General features: G+C 39.5%; 1 protein-coding gene and 2 pseudogenes across 1 annotated transcript in view; 1 reads left to right on the top strand and 2 right to left on the bottom strand.

Annotated features, from left to right (window-relative positions):
* Positions 1 to 16,804, top strand: part of RASGEF1B (RasGEF domain family member 1B) — a 590,398-nt gene that overhangs the window by 289,728 nt on the left and 283,866 nt on the right. The window lies entirely within an intron of this gene.
* LOC120588267 (60S ribosomal protein L17-like) lies at positions 4,389 to 4,935 on the bottom strand (annotated as a pseudogene).
* On the bottom strand, positions 5,652 to 5,770 carry LOC120588428 (uncharacterized; annotated as a pseudogene).

The raw sequence follows: 16,804 nt of genomic DNA, 5'->3' as shown, positions 1-16,804 counted from the left end.
TTAAGTCTTGATTTGCTGACTTGGAGTTTAGCACAAGTGACTCCATTTTGGGCCTGTTGTCTCTTTTTTAACAGGTGATACCATTGTTTGTCTCATTTTATACATGAGACAAGTGAGGCACAGAGGCTAGGTAACTTGGACAAAGCGTGTAGAGCTCATGGGTGATGGAGCTGGGGTTCTAGTCCCAGAAATCGATCTCCAGAGCATGTGCTCTTAACCCCAGCACCATGCTGCCTCTCAGGAGAGTGGGATTGGAGAATGCAACGGTAACAACTAAAACTGGGCAGTGAGAGCTGAAAAGAGAGTATATGAAATTTAGAACCACCTGTCCTTATCCCAGTCATTACAAATGAGTGCTAAGAGCTCTTTCTTTGCTCTGGCAGTGAGAGGAGGAGGAACGGGGTGGCGGGTAAGAGGGCTGTAGCTCGTTCCCTCTCCTCAACAACGATGCAGTTGTATCACATTATCAATACCTTCTCAATGATCGGCCGCTTTAAAATTGCAACCTGTTCTTGCCCCAAGAACCTCTAAGTGGCCTAATTTTTAACTTCACATTCGTAATTAATTTATTTAATGTATTATTATCGGTTTTTCCCTCCAATAGAATAAATTCTAAGATGACAGGAATTTTTCTTGATCTGTTTTATTCACTGGTGTGAACTGAGACTTGAATATAGTAGCTCCTCAAAAAATACATGTTAAATGAATTACTAGTACTATTACTACAACCAATATTTCAGTCATAGCAAGTAATGAGTTTTCAAGTTGGATGTGACCGGAGATTATGAGTGTCTCTAGTACAGTTTCTCCTTTGGGAAAGGGGGAGAGGATTGGGCCATGCCCTACGCCCCTACCCTGTTTTGTTTCATTGAGTCTGTGTCTTTCCTGAGCCTTCAGGAAAATTCAGATTTAGGTTCACAGAGCCACACCCTAAAGTCACAAAAATATTGTAAATTTAGCTATTTCATTATAAAAGCTTGGAGAGTTAGAAGTAGAGTTTGTGACATTTCTTGGAGTTTGAAGCCTACAGGAATTTTTTAATTCTGCCCTTCCATCTGGGCAATCTCTGAACCTATTACCAAATTCTCTTGCAACCAGTTTTTGATAGATTAAATTTTATGCTTCTATTCAGCCCAAGCAGAGAAAAGTGTTAGATTAGTCAAATTTAGCGGGATACCTGAAGCCTGTTTATATTTATGGAGATTGTAGCTGCTTAAATACATTCATTTTAAGGACTAACAAATTTTTTTTTAGCTTTTTAGCATTTCATTAATACTGAGGTGTTGACCACAAAAAAGCCATTGTGTTGGGCAAAGAGACTATAATTGTCTTAAAAAAAAAAACCCAACTAGATATAACCTAGTACTGGGCATTGTTGCAGCCACAATTCCTAGCTTGTACATCTCAATAGCTTTCCATGAATTTTTTTTCTTTCTTCTTTTTTCCTCTTTTTCTTTATTTCTCCATTTAACTTTCTCTGCCCCACTCTCCTTCTTTCCCTCCCTTCATTCCTTATGTCCTTGCCCTAATATATCAGGTAATACAGTGTGAGTTATAAGTTGTTTCCATCTCCCACCCTGTTCCCCACAGACACACCAAATTTATTCAAACCTTCTTCACCCTGACTGAGCAGGTAGTTTGGATTCACTTAGACCCAATTAATTAATTATTTAATACATGTTGGAAGTCTATGGTGATTATTTGGATGATAAAAGAGAAAGGAATCCCCGTCATGAATGAGCTCATAGTTTAGTGGTGGTGGTGGTGGGGAAGCAATATTATACTTGGGTAAATCACAGCAGGGTAAGTTCTATAATAACTGTATAAACAAAATCCTTCGATAGCAGAGAAAAGGTTGTAAATAACCTTCCCTGGGAGAGCCACCAACTTGGTCTACCCTTCCACCGGGGCCACCCTTGTCTAAATGCACCTCTGGGTTCTCTCGCTTGGCAGCAAGGACTATTTATCTTCTTACTCAGGACTTGGAGGACGGTCTTCTCAAAGACTTGTCTGCCCTGTGGAAATGAGTGCGATAACTCTTCAGTGTTGCTAGCACTTCTAATATTGTCATGGGAGATCATGTGCTCTGTCCTGCTCTGAGGTTGAGCCTAAATTTAATTATCTTTAAAACCACAGACCATGTAGACTTGCGGAACTGCCTACATACGTTGAAAAAAAAAATGGTGCTGCTGCTGTGGAATTGCAAGATAAGCAGAGAACCCAGTAAATGACTTAGTGGGAGTTTTCCCCAAGGGAAAGATAAGGAAAAGAGTGTACTGTTTCTTTGGCAAAGGAAACTGGCACTTAACATGATTATTGCAACTCCGGGCACTTGGCTTTTCCCACTGGGGAGATCAAACGTGATAAAAACGAGCTGCTCTTCCAAAGCTGAACCTTCATGAGCTCCAGTCTCCAGATGTCAAAATGGCCAATATCCTTGGCAAAAAGAGCCCTTTAATTAATTAGATCCTTGAGTGGCAGCTTGCCACAAAAGCACCTGAGTATGGTTGCCTGTGAAAAGAACTGCAGAGGGCCACTGCCAGTGACTTGCTGCTCCCCCAGAAGCCTGCCACAAGCATCCCCTTGTCTCCATGGGAAAGACAGGGTTGCTGTGTCTTCCTCATGAAGGGTCTGTTTATACTTGATGATCCTTAGAGACAGGCTCCCAGCAAAATCTTTCCTCTCAAGAAGTTCTAGAGGTGGGGCCAAGACGAAAAGGAAAGTACTATTTTTCATCTCTGTTTAGAGACCTACGAAATAGGCATCTGGAGCAAGCAGAAGGTGTCTAACAAAAGGTTGCACTTCTGGCTGAATCAGAGCTTGTCATCTTGTATTAGCTCTGGAAATCCCGAGGTTATTCAAGTAGGAAGAGGTCTTGAGGGTCTCTAGTGTCATCAAGATGTTCTGGTGGTGTTTTGAGGGCAGTCCTGTTATCCCTTAAGGGGATTTGGGACTCAGTTATTAAAAGCCAGTTTTCTCAGTGTTGCCAGTTTTCTCAGAGGAAGCTTTCTTCAGGTTTGCATTATTTTGCATGCCCTTGTTGTACTTCCGTGCAACACCTTCAGCTCATATTGCTACAAGGGATGCCCTTTGGAAGACTTGTTTCGGATCGCTTAGAAAGAAGGACAGAGATTTGCTGGAAGACTGAGCTGTGCTCATCTTCTTTTGCAGAGCTGTGCTAAGGAAGAAGTCACATAATTAATGAAGACCTCTGACTGCAACTTCCTGTCCAGGGCATCTGACTTCCTTCCGGTTTTAGTCCTAGGCCCTCATAATCGTGGTGGGGAAAATGCTTTCTATGACTATTTCCTCTATGCTCCTCCTAGCTCTCTAAAGTATTTCTAAAAATCTTTAAGGTTCTAAAGAATGCAATAATGTACTTTCACTAATCAAATAGAGTTATTATTTATTTACTGGTAAACATAAGCTGTGTAATATGTAGAATATTTATAGCATCAGTCAATATAATTTCCAGGATATGTGTAACTACTAAATGGAGCCAAACTGCCCAAATAAAATGCTTCCTCTAGCACTCATTAGCCCTGTGATGCTCATCAAGTTACTAAACCTCTCTGTGCCTCTATTTCTTCTTTTTTTTTGGACCAATTATTTGTACTTTAATTTAGAAAGGTCTATCTCTATCATAGTGAGGCAAAGGTCAATAACAAACTTCTACATTGTATTCAAGAACTGCTCAAAAAGCATTTATGCAATATATTACTATGATAAGTCAGACTGAAATCTAGAGTTAACATGTGCTTTGTTTTCAAGATAGAAAATACCAAATTATAAAAGTACAATTAAAATATTATGTTACTAAGTACCTCAGCAAATTGTTTGCTCCGAGGGAGGAAAAAATATCTGGCAATATGTGGGTTTTGTATATGCTTTCCTTACCATCTCTTCTTAAAAATCAACATTTTTAGCTACTTTAGTATTAGAACTAAATATTACACTATACTAAAGTAGTATTGCTTTAGATTTAGATGTGGGAGTGGCCAACTAAGGATATTTAAATGTAAACTCTTAGACTGGAAAGAGCAAGGTGAGAAACAAGGTAAAAGGAGAAATTTGGGGAACACTATTATTTAGGGATCAAAAAAGGCAGAGAAGAAGACAAAGCTATTAAGCCAGGGGGTTTGAAAATGCTGAGAAAAGAAGGAGTCAGGTGATGTAGGAAAGTTTTAGAGATGGAGAGGAACGGGTATTGGTCATGGGAGGCAGAGGCTAAATATAGAAAATAACCTCCAGTAGAAGGAGAAATATCTCACTTGCATAGAGAACATTTCAGTATGAATGGATTTGGGTGTAGCATTTCTTCATTTTTACTTATTTTATTTTTGATTTCTTTCTCTTTTACTTTTATTAGCATTTATTTGATGCTAAATTTACTCCTGGGCCATAAGTTTTTGTTTCTTCTGTTTCTTCTGGGATACCTTTTTCTCCTGTGCAACCTCCTCTTCTAGTTTAAGAACAATCTGCTCTTTTTCAGTGAGGATCGTCTCAGTGTGGCAGGGAGAGCTCAGGTAGGGTTCATCCTCCCAGGAGCTCTGTCAGTTCTGTGCCGTATCTGGGGAGCTTTGCTCACCTGCCTGTGCTCAATGACCAGAGAATCTACATCTGAACTCTTAAGTTCAACATCACTCTCTGCATTTTTAAGCGTGTGCAGCAAAAATTCAGCACTCTTTTAGGGCCACCGACCCTGTGTCCAGCTCCACTTATGGCCTGGGCACACCTACCAGCTCCACCACTGTAACGACACAATGGCACACTTCACCTCTGTAAACCGATGTCCTTCAGATACTTGGTAGCTTTTTGGATATGCATACCCTTGATGTCTTGGGCAGTTTCATGAGTGTTCTTAAAGTGAACATGAAGAACTGAATCTCTTGACTTGCATGATTTTGTGGGGTTTTCTGGGTCAAATGAACAGCGAACTATTTTCGGAGGTCACCTCAGGCCACTTATGGGAAGAGCGGCATTTCTTCATTTTTAAAATTGACATGATAGCAGTGATGACATTAAACTCACAGTCCAGGATCTCATGAGAATCTCACTAACTTTTCTGGATGTAGTTTCTCTCGATCTAGAAACAGGCCTTACTGCTCCCCCCACCAATGAAAAATTACCCCCACACATGTGACAGAAAGTGGTGGAACAGAAATGAGATAACCACTGGTTCTTCCCATCAGAAGCGGGAAACAGACTCACAGCAGCCACTGGCTGTGCAATCCTGACATCTGTGCAGGCCACTTACCCTTGGGTAGACCTCGCTGCTGATTCCAGGAAATAATTTCCCAGGCATCTGACTCTTTCTCGGAGAGGGTTATCTTTAGCTATTATTCTCCTTGGCCACAAATGAAGAGAGCATTATGGAATGTGCTCTCCTTGGATGAGGAGCTACTTTCTTAGCTTACTACCATTGAACAACTACTATTCCTTTTAGTGCCGGGCTCATAAACTTGCTCAAAACTTAGTGGGCTTTTACTTATTTGATTCTGTCAGTTCCATGTGCTAATAGGCACGCCTGTAATTCTTTTATTAAAAAAAAAATTTTACATCCTCTCTTTTATTTTTTTTTAGGCGAGGCAACCTTTGGTTGACCTCACAGATTGCAAGTACCTTGTCAGCTTACAATTCCTTATTTTTTACACCTACAGCACCTGGTCTTCCTAGGTGGTCTCCCATCCAATTACTGACCAGGCCCAACCCTGCTTAGCTTCCGAGATCAGATGGGATTGGGCTTGTTCAGGGTAGCATGGCCGTAAAATGCTTTTTTTCTTTTTATTGAAGTATAACTTACATATAGAAAATTCACATATGTTAAGTATACCAGCTTAATACATTTTGTTTGTTGCCATGTGCACACCATTCATATAGGACTTTTTTTTAGCCCCTCAGTAACCACCTTTTAGATCTCTATCACCATAGGCAAGTTTTGTCTGTTTTTGAATTGGAAAGGAGCAGATTAGTCTTTTGTCCAACACTGCGTCTGTGTCACCTGTGGTATTGCATGTAGTGGCAGTTCTTTTCCTTTCCAATGCCGTTTTGTATTCATTGCAAGAACACAGCATAATTTATTGATCTATTTAGCTGTTAGTGTACTTTTTAGTTGCCTCTACTTTTAGGCTATTTCGAATAACAGTACTATGATTATTTCTGTACTTTTTTTTTTTTTTTTTGGTGGCCACAAGCACTCTTTTACCTGGGCATACACATAGGAGTAGAATTTCTGGGTCACAGGGCATACATATTTATGTTTAACTTTAGTAGAGATTTTCTAATCTTTTCCAAAGTGGTATATCACTCCTTTTCATAGTCTGTAAGAAATAAATTGTTCTACTCTAAAGCTCTGTAAGGTTACAAGCTCAGTACCACTTCTTATAAGTGTTGCCTCTTTCTCTAATGTTATTCATGGAGGTGGGTTGAAGAATTTTTTTGCCCTTGTTGGCATGAGCTACTTTAAATTGTCATGTGCCTCTTCCGTTCAGGGGGTAGAAAGGCAGAGTCTGCTTAGGGTTTCATGAGGTGTATTGGCTCCTGGTCTTCTTTCTTAGAACCTTGATTGAGCTGAACCTTCTCAAGGGCCATCATTCACCCTTGGACTGGAGTCTTCCCTTGACCCTGAGGGACTGCCGGCTCTCCTTGCATATCCTAGACATCATCAGTGAGATCCTGGGAGTCTCTCTTCTAACTAAAAAGTGATTCTAGAACTTCCATAAAAATGCTGTCTACAGATCAGCTGTCCCTTTGTTCAGAGACCTGTTGGGAGAGGAAGGACAGTGTCCTCTTGTGGTAGCGAGGCCCGAGCTAACCGCTTCCTAGGACAGTTGAAGTTATTCACTTCCCCTTACAGCCCACCAACCAATCAAAATACACTGTCCTTATATAGAAAGAACATGCAAGTCTTTAACTATGAGGAAGTATAACACGTGTATAAAAAGGGAAAGCCCCACTGCTATCGGGGCTCGGCCTTTGGATGTAAATCCGTTGAGCCAGTGCAGCACCAATAAATGCTACTTCCTGCTTATTGCCTACGTGTCCTGTCTCCCTGTCTGAGTATCCTGCAACACTCTCATGTTTGGAGCTTGTTTCCTGTTGGACTGTAGAGGAACCAGGAGCACTGACTTTGTGCCCAGGCAGCAACTAGAACCTCACTTCATCCTTTCATTCCTTTCCCCAAGGAAATACTGACCACCAGAGTAACTGTCAGAGCACCTAATCCACCCTCCCGTTTATTCTTATTAAGCTCTGGATTGATTGAGATTAGCTCCAAGGTCGAAGAGTCTGTGAAATCCTGGCTAGGATTCTGGCCTTGGCCTGTGCTGAGGGGATGTGAGTCCTGGAGAGGGAACTGGATGAGGGAAAGGAGCAGATTAGTCTACCTGCGGCTTTAAAAAAATGTTGCTTTGCTTTTATGTGATATGATTGGTTTGATCTGATTTAAAGAAAGAAGGAGTGAACAAATGCGTCCAAGGAAATTCTAGGGGGTGACCTTCAATTCTCCAAAGGTAGCCTGGTTAAGAAGGTCAGAACCCAGAATTTTCATGCTAGATTACATTTATTCCTTTTACTCTCTATCCTTTTATTTCAGTTGAATTCTTCCTATTAAAAATTTAAAACCATCAACTATAGAATTCTTTGCTTTATCCAATGTTTTTTACCTGAGTGTCCCAAGTCTCGCCAGGCTATGAGTACAAATATCAACAATGAAAACTATATTTTGCCAGCTCCTATCACCTACCTGCTGACATAGACAACCCAATTCTTGGCCCAGTTTCTCTCACTATATATTTCTGGAAGTTCCCAAGAGTTTTTCACATGGACTTCTCAAGTTTTTTTAGCAGAGAGAAGCTTATAACTGCCTTCCTGGGCTGTCAGCTTTTCATGAAAACACTGCTTACCTGTCAGTCTGGTGGGTAGGCGGGCAGCACTGCTGTGTAGCGCTGGTCCATAACCCTGCAGAGCATTGCTATGCTTCAGTGAGGAAATGGGAGTATACCCCTCCCCGCCAGTTCTGCAAAAGACTTGGGCCTTTTGGCCTCAAAGCAGAACTGCTTATTCTCAGAGTTTCACAGTCTTTCCTGAACCAGCGCCTTTAGTTTCTGGTTTTTCTACCCTCCCCACTGGGTTCAAGACCTGTTCCTAAATCTAAGGGGAAAGAAATATGCCACAGTATTGCTCTCCTCTGTGCTCATCTATCTCTTCCTGTCTATGTCTTCTCTTTCTCCTGAATATACTTGCACCAAAATTTCTGTCTTCTCTTTTTTTCTGGAAATAGCTCCTTGGTGCTTTTGTTCATAAACATATGTGCTCAGATGGTTGCCAACCAGTTTATATACAGAGAACCTTAGAATCCCAATCTAGACAGCTAGGATGCTCTGATAACCTATTTCTTCAATCTGGTGAGTAACCCAAAGTCTGTGTTCATAAGACTTCTAGTCCTAGAAAAGTATGGAGGTTAATTAAGCAAAATGTTAGTGGCTTTGTTCCTCCAGACACCAATCAGTTGCTAGAGGAAATCCATGTTTATGTTTCTAATGCTCTTTATCTATGTAATGTGCATTTCAACAGTGTCTGGATTTAAAGGATTGAGAGAGCCAGAGTGTCTGTAGATTCTTATCTTGACCTCCATTCATAAATAAAGGAAGCTAAATCACTTATTGAACAACTTGTTTAACAGCCTTGGAACCGAGCTTACTACCTCAGCATTTTAAAAGTTGTCTTTTGTCTGCAGAGAAACTCTTTCTAATGGCATCAGCGAGTACCAGGTAAAGTCATAACTTGGTCAGGTAAACCTACCAATTTGGCTTCAACTTTATGTCATTTTATTGCCATTTTTAACTGTGAGGTAAAAAAAAACAAAACAAAACAAAAAACAAAAATGTAAATGAATGAATATGCGTAATTCCAGGAATAAAGGAAAACTGAAATTAGATAGATTCTATGAAAATAAGCTATGTGTGCTGTTGGAAGATAATATTGATTGATTTAGGGGAGATTATGTTGGAGTTAGCACTATGTAGTGAAAAGATGGATCTTAGATCTGTTTTTGTCATGGATTTGTGTGGTTTGGGGGCAGTATCTTAATTTCAGCACCATTTTCTCATTTGACAAATGGTTCTAATAGCATTTTGGACCAATATACAAGGTGCTTTTGAGGATTAACTGTGTACCTGCTGGAATATCACAGAGCATGGACCCCTTGCATGAGGGTGAAACAGGAGAAAAAGGAGAGGTGCAGAAGGAAGACTGTTTTTGCTTTTTGTATGGTCCTTGAGAGGACAGAAGGGGAAGGTTTTAAAAATTGTACAGTTTTTGTGAAAGGAAGAAGAGAGCAGAAAGATCCAATTAGGAGAAAGTTTGTTATGATGTTTCATGACTTACTAATAAGAGAAGCTGAGACAGTGTCTCTCTTTATGAATCAAACTGTGATGAACCCCTTGTACTGTTGGTTCCTCAATAACACAAACCACAGTGTTGTCATTTCTGCCATCCTAGCACGTCCAGACCAAGTGCTGGAACAGAGCAGTTTTCAATAAATGACTGTTGAATGATGAATAAATGAATGAATGGATCCAGAGTATAATTTAACCACATGAGGATACAAAGCAATCCCCAGATAAACATGTATGTGGCATGAATGAATAAGTGAATGCACAAGTCATATCTGACAGTTGTACAATTAGGTTAATTTGAAGACTATGAAGTATACAAATAGGTAGGTACAAAACAGTTAAAGTGTAAACCCCAGTAAAACAGCAGGTAGAGCATTTTTAACCCCTGCTGCTGCTTCTAGGGATGGTATCAGGAATTTATTCACATGACAGAGGAACTGACCATGTCAACACAGTTTGGGGACTTGCAAATAATAAAGGGATCTCTTTTATACTTTCATTCTAAAGATTTGTCTTCCAAAAACTAGGGCAATTTGTAAAACCTCTATCACCACAGTGATTTGCAAAATATGCATTGGAAAATAGCAGCGACCCCTTTAAAATTGGGTGAATTTGTAGATATGCTCAGAGCTGTGTTAAGAAAGTACTGAAGAGTCTGACCTTGAGGCATTCACCAAAAGTTTAGACTTTAAAGAGCAGTAAACCCACCAGGGCCTCCTTCATACACTCTGTTTACATTCAGTGCTCTGTTTACATTTGTTACATGAATGAATTAGTCAAAGGAAGTTTGATCAGAACTTCTAGAATCTTCTGTTCTTCTGTTTAGCTTACCAAAACACTAACTCCTAGAGAGATTTGAAAAATAGTAGATTGAGCAGATGGAAGATTGTGATATTTAAACAGCTTCCTTCACAGATATGTTTAGGACATGGCCTGGGAGAATGAGGTTATCCGTAGGCTTGTATTTTTCATTTAGGAACAAAGAAGAATTTTAGCCAATTTAAGGAACAGCCAAAGATAAGCAAGATATAGATATAGCTCAGAAAATCATTTGAGTAAGCATATGTAGTTATGAGCAATGTTTAGGGGTATAGGGTGAGAATAGTTAAATTTTTTGGTTCACGTCTTGCTTGGGTAGAGTACTTTTTATGCGCGTTCACCAGAGTTTGCCATATTGCTGTATTACTAAACTGGATGACTTTTAAAGCCATTCAGGACCTCAGGCATGGCTATCAGAACTTCTGGTAGCCCTAGCTATGACAGCCCATTCCTGCACACTAACTATTGAGACACATGTGCTTCGACCTGATAGGCCCACAGTTCCAAAGGGGAAACTAGATCTCCTAGTCAAGAAGAGCTAATGGGCTACAATTATTAAGGCTTTTATCTTGGAACTTCCCCCCCTTCCATGGCCACGATGAAGGCTGTTATGCACACCAAGATGGCAGAACACAGAGCACATAACAGTCAGCCATACTAAGTTCACTGGGGAATTTCTTGCCTCCACAGTTAAATCTAACCTCTGATTCCTAGTATCAATTTATATCATGAATCTTGAAGACACAGTTCAAAATCCTCCTTGTCTAGAACCATCTGCCTTTGCTCCCCGTTCTTACACTAATGGTCGAAAGAACTGTATTGAGGCCCTTTCTACATAGAACCTGACATGCCATGTATCTCAACACTGCCAAATCTGAGTGCAATGATTTACCACATTCCTCCATTCAGAAAACCCTACAGCTTCTCTCCCTATTTTTCTACTGTACTTCTAATACTACTACAATGCCAACATCTGGAAGGTACCTAGAAAAACTACTCATTACTTAAGAAGATCTGTAAGACACTTTTCTAAGTCAAGAAGGAATTCAGTGATAATTCTTATAGGCTTAAACACCAAGAAAACAATCTGAATGGAAGAAACCTTGTATTCTCAGTACAGATACAGAACCTGTCCCAGACAGAATCTGGAGGACTTTGCCACTACGGGGAGCAACAAAACCTTCTAACACTGGATACCAGAGATTTATATGGGCCACAGCCCACCACTCATCTCAGTAATTCCTAAGTCCTGCCAACGAATGCCATCTAGGAAATCCAAGGTCGTCTCAAGACCCACAGCCCAGGGAAGAGTCATGGGAGAAAGGCATGTACCAACCAAGGGCATCTAGCCTTTTAAAATGGAGCCAACTATAAACAAAAGCTGCAAAGGCTAGCTGGGTGTGTTCAGGACTCCCCCTGGCACCATCCTCTTTGAGTCTGACCACTTGCCTTCACTCTGTCTCCAAAATCTGCCTCAGCTCACCCATCTCACTTGTCTTAGTCTATTTGGGCTAATAATGAAAATACCATTGTCTGGGTGGCTTAAACAACATTTATTTCTCATAGTTCTGGAGGCTGGGAAATTCAAAATCAAGGCACTGACAGGTTCTGTGTCTGGTGAGGGCCCACTTCCTGGTTTATAGACAGTGGTCTTCTTGATGTGTCATCGTATGGCAGAACAGGGGCAGGAGAGTTCCCTGGAGTTCCTTTTATAAGGGCACTAACCCCATTCATGAAGGCTCCTCCCTCATAACCTAATTAAAATACCATCACTAGTATTTTAGAATTTCGAAATATGAATTTGGGGGGTGGGGGACAAACATTTAGTCCATTGCACCACTTGCCCACCTGTATCTGCACATGCATGTACAGGTATGCACACACATGCACATATATTCACATATATACGCACGGATGTACAGGCCAGTTAGAAGTATGATGCAAAGTAAAGCAGGAGTAGTAGTCAGGGGTCAGCTGATGAATAGCCTCCTAAGTAGTTCGGATTTCATCCTTCAGACTGTGAGGATTCACTGAAGAATTTTAAGCAGGATAATGATCTGATATGCATTGTAAAAAGATTTCCCTTTCTCAGTGCAGCATGGAAGATGATTTAGAGCTCAGTAACACTAGAAACAGATGCTATTGTATTAGCCCAAGCCTCTCCTTGTTACCTGACTCTTTCTTAGCTCTTTAATTTACAAGACACTCTTTTCCTACCTCTATGTTCTGCCTGCCATACACTGGTTGCTTAATCAACATTTAAAAAACTAAGCCAAGAAAGCAAGCTGGATTGGTACAATGGGCATAAGTAAGATGTCTGGAATTGTTAGAGAAGGCGAGGCAGAAAAAGAGGACCAGGAAAGGGGGTCGGGTAATGAGAAGGTGGGCTTTTACTTGGGACAAAGGTAGACAGGAGTGAATAAAACAAAGTTGCTTGGGAAAAGTAAATGCTAGTTAAGTAGGCACATATGACACAAAAAAGAATAAAGTCAAAGAGACAGACAATGCAGATTATGTGATTGGAGGCATGAGACCCTTGATATAAATTTAGTTTCAACAACCAAGCTGAATACAAAGGAGAAAACCATTGTTCGTGAGGGAGGACAGAAGAACTTTGCCAAGGTGAGATTTCTGTTGCGTGGAATCTGAGTTGGAAGATATAATTCATGAAAAATGAGAGATTTGTGAATGCATGTCTTCCTCAAAAGATACGTAAAATGGAAAAATTACTTAGGGGCATACACCTTTCTATACTTTAAGAATGACAGTGTGGGGGAAGAATTTAATTTACATTGAGAAAAAATGATGTTGTCCAAAGCAACCAATGTCTAATATATGACTTAGAATAAATTGACCAGAATATGGGATTGAAGCACAACATTCAAATGGAATTTATAAAATGGACATGAAATGGGAAAGCTGATTAATGGAATCCACAAGAGTTATATGCTACAACAAAAAACAATGGATGTGAAACGTAAAGTGAATAAAATACTTTTTGAAACTTTAGCTAAAGAAACAACTGATTTTTCGTTCCTAAAAAACTAGGGCAAATTGGAGATAAAAATTTGAAGACATTGGAATTCTTTTTATAACAATGACGATAAGGGGTAATCAGCTTATGAAATAAAAGTGGACAATCCAGGTGACACTGAGGAAAAGCTGTGAAGCTAGAAAATTTTATTGTGAAACTGTCGTATGGCCAAGGAAAGGTGCAAACAAAGATAAAACACCAGACATGAAGAAATAATATTTAACTATTAGACATAGTAGCTCAGGAAGTGAATAGCACAATCAAGGTTTGAAGAACCTTGAAGCATTCTAGAGCTTATGGATTCACTGTTCTGCTCTACAAAGCTTTTGGAGGACTGTATAGTAGAACATTTGGCAAATAGGGTGAATGAAAAATAAATGAATGCTAAAGGCTAAGAAAGATATTAGAAACTAGAGGCTGCCACTCTTATTGAAAATATATTACAGTAGATTTTATCTGTAGGACTACCTGTGGTAGTTGGCTAGATTAATAAAGGGCATGCCACTAGATGTTGTAATATAGTGTACGTGTTGGGAAAAACATAAATTGAAGTAAAATCTCAGAACATTCCAAAGGAAAAGTTAAACAGAATATATATTTGAATTAATGATATGTTTTTGTTTGATCCAAAAAATTATGACCATTTTCCTTTAAGACCATGCAAAATTTCATGATGCTAATCAGGAGTGTTGAAAGATTTTTAAATTACCTCTGGCCTATGTGGCCAGCACATGTGACCATTTCTAAAACCACTGATTAGAAAAGGGAGGAAATGAAAACATGAGGGCAATGAAAAATGGTAGCCAGTACATGGTTTTATTCTATGCATCATCTATTGATAATCTCTCTATTAGTGAGGTTCACCCAGGGAATTAGAACAAGTAGGAGACATATATCAAGAAATTTATTTCAAGAAATTTTGTCATACAATCGTAGGGCTGGTTAAGTAAGTCCAAAGTCCATAAGGAAGCTATCAGGAAGGGTGGAAGGCTCTGATTGTGGTTGCTTCCTAAGGGTGGAAAGGAAACAACTTCTGTTGTATGGACTTACTGGAAAAACAGCCAGAATTTTATAATAATTTTATTGCAATACAGAATTTTATTATAAATTTAATGGTAATAGGAAATACAGTCTTTTCTATCTCATCTATAGCTGTATCTACTGTAGCACACAGAATATTCTGTCTGGGGTTATGATGGTTAACTTGATGTGTCCACTTGGTTGGGCCAAGTAACCAGATATGTGGTCAAACATGATTCTGGATGTCTCTGAGAGGGTGATTTTGAATGAGATTAACATTTAAATTGGTGGGCTTTGAGTAAAACTGATTGACCTCCATAACGTGGGTGGGCCTCATCCAATTATCTGAAGGCTTGGATAGAACAAAAACTGACCTTTCTCAAGCAAGAGAGAATTCTGACGGGGCCTGAAGCTGCTGATCACAGGTAGAATTTCTTCTGAGAAGCCTTAGTTCTACTCTTAAGGCCTTGCAACTGATTGACTCATGTTTACTCAGATTATCTAGGATGGTCTCCCTTAAAGTCAGCTGACATGGACTTTAATCACACCTACAAACACCTTCACAATAATAGCTAGATTAATGTTTGAATAACTGGGTTTGTAGCCTGGCCAAGAGACTATCAAACTCTCTTTTAAAAATTTGGTAAGAATGAGATGTTGCACGAAAAGGGATGTCATTATAGGAACTCAGCCAAGGGGCCTGCTGGTCACTTATTCTGACAATATAAGACGGAGAGAATGCATTTAAAATATATGACTGGAATATGGGAAATGCTCGATGGAGCAAAGTCATTAATTCAGGCAGTCATTTACTTAATCATTCACTTGCTCATTTATCAAACATTTATTTCTAGCTAATGTATGGGATACTGCAGTTATAACAATAAGGCACAGCCTATTCTAATAAGTAGCTCTCATCCTGGTGAGAGAGATACAGGAGTAAAAAGACATTTATAAAATGTGTGTTTTAGAATACAATATGATAGAAGTATGTATATGCTATGGGAACAGCAAGGAAGAGTAATGGGGATGGTAGACAAATCGAAATGAACTTATATCGAAGGTGTAATAATGAGTGATAGACGGATGAGAATTCTAAACATACATGAAAAGAGGATGAATAAAGAAAATGGGAAAAAAATAGAGGAATAAAACAAGTTAGCAAGCATGGGAGGATAACATTTCTTATGCTAATTTTCCTATTACATATTCATGATGTATGGCTCTCCCCAAGACTATGTGCGATCCCACCAGCAGTAATGAAGATCCTTTTATGGCCTGTGGAAAAGTAGCACAATCTCAGAGGGCAGCTGTGCATCTGCTAGGCTAGACGGAAAAGAACATGCTGTATAGAATTTTTTCACACTTCAAGGTTACTGAATTACAACTTTAAGAAGCCAGAAGATAAGAATGATCTTTGAGTGTCGGGCTAACCGAAATATCAGATGCCTGAGTTGTTTCAGAAGTCTCCATTGAAAAAGAAATAATTTTTATAGTGAATATTTCTTCCCCAAAGGTACCAGATTATAATCTCCCTTTTCCCCTTGCCTTCCAAAATAGAGCCCCACTGTTTTAACTTGGACTCTTGTTTGCAGGTAACAGAAATCAATTCAAACAGGCTGAACAAAAAATGATAACTTGTAAGAAAGCAAGAATAGATCATAGAACCAAGAGTGGGGGTGGGAGAAAGGTAGCCAGATCTCAGAAAGGGGCTGGGCCTGGGATTTTTTCACCCTGTTCCTCCTTCTCTCCTTTCTGCTAGTTAGCTTCATTCTTCGTGGGACTGGCGGTCTTTGATTTCCAGTCCACATTGTGGAATATCTGTTCCAGAATTGACAATTATAGCTGCAGCCACACACAGAGAGACTTTACTAATTCCAAATCTGATTGGCTTGTTTTGGATCAGGTGTCTGCCTCATTCAATCAAGAACAGCTCAGGACTGGGAGTAGAGGGACTGTGGTCTGTAGCGGGAGAGATGGGCCATGGGCTAGTTAATTCTCTCCAGGGACAAATTTAAGAGAAGGGGGATGGGGAGCATATATACTTTTAGTTCCGCCTATGAAGTTCTTGATTCCCATACTTATTCTTTTCCATCCTGACCTGTGGGTGATCAGGGTGATGAGTGTGCCTTATTTTCATATCCCTAGAAAATTATGATGCCTGAGATTCATAATGAAATCTTCAGGAAACAGCAATCAATATGCTTTATTTGTTTTTCATTTTAGTTAAACCATAATAACACAATCAATTAAACAGCTACCTTTTCTCCACTTCAGTCCACCTATACCAGGAGTTAAAAAAACAAAACCCAATAGATCATTATGGTCTTCACTTAGCTCCTCCTATGAGCTTAGCATTGTGGAGTTCATTATCAGAGTACAGAAGAAGCATAAGAAATGGATCTTGAAAAATAAAAAACTTATTAACTTTTGGAAAAATAAAAGGAAATATTGAGAAAAAGGCTATATTATATCAGATTAATATTCTAACAACATACTAACATGATTATATATATATATGTGTGTGTGTGTG

The sequence above is a fragment of the Pteropus medius genome, unplaced genomic scaffold (genome assembly GCF_902729225.1).
Source record: "Pteropus medius unplaced genomic scaffold, Ma_sr-lr_union100, whole genome shotgun sequence".
NCBI lineage: Eukaryota > Metazoa > Chordata > Mammalia > Chiroptera > Pteropodidae > Pteropus > Pteropus medius.
Note: the sequence above shows the minus strand (reverse complement) of the source record. Positions and strands in the feature narration are given on the sequence as shown.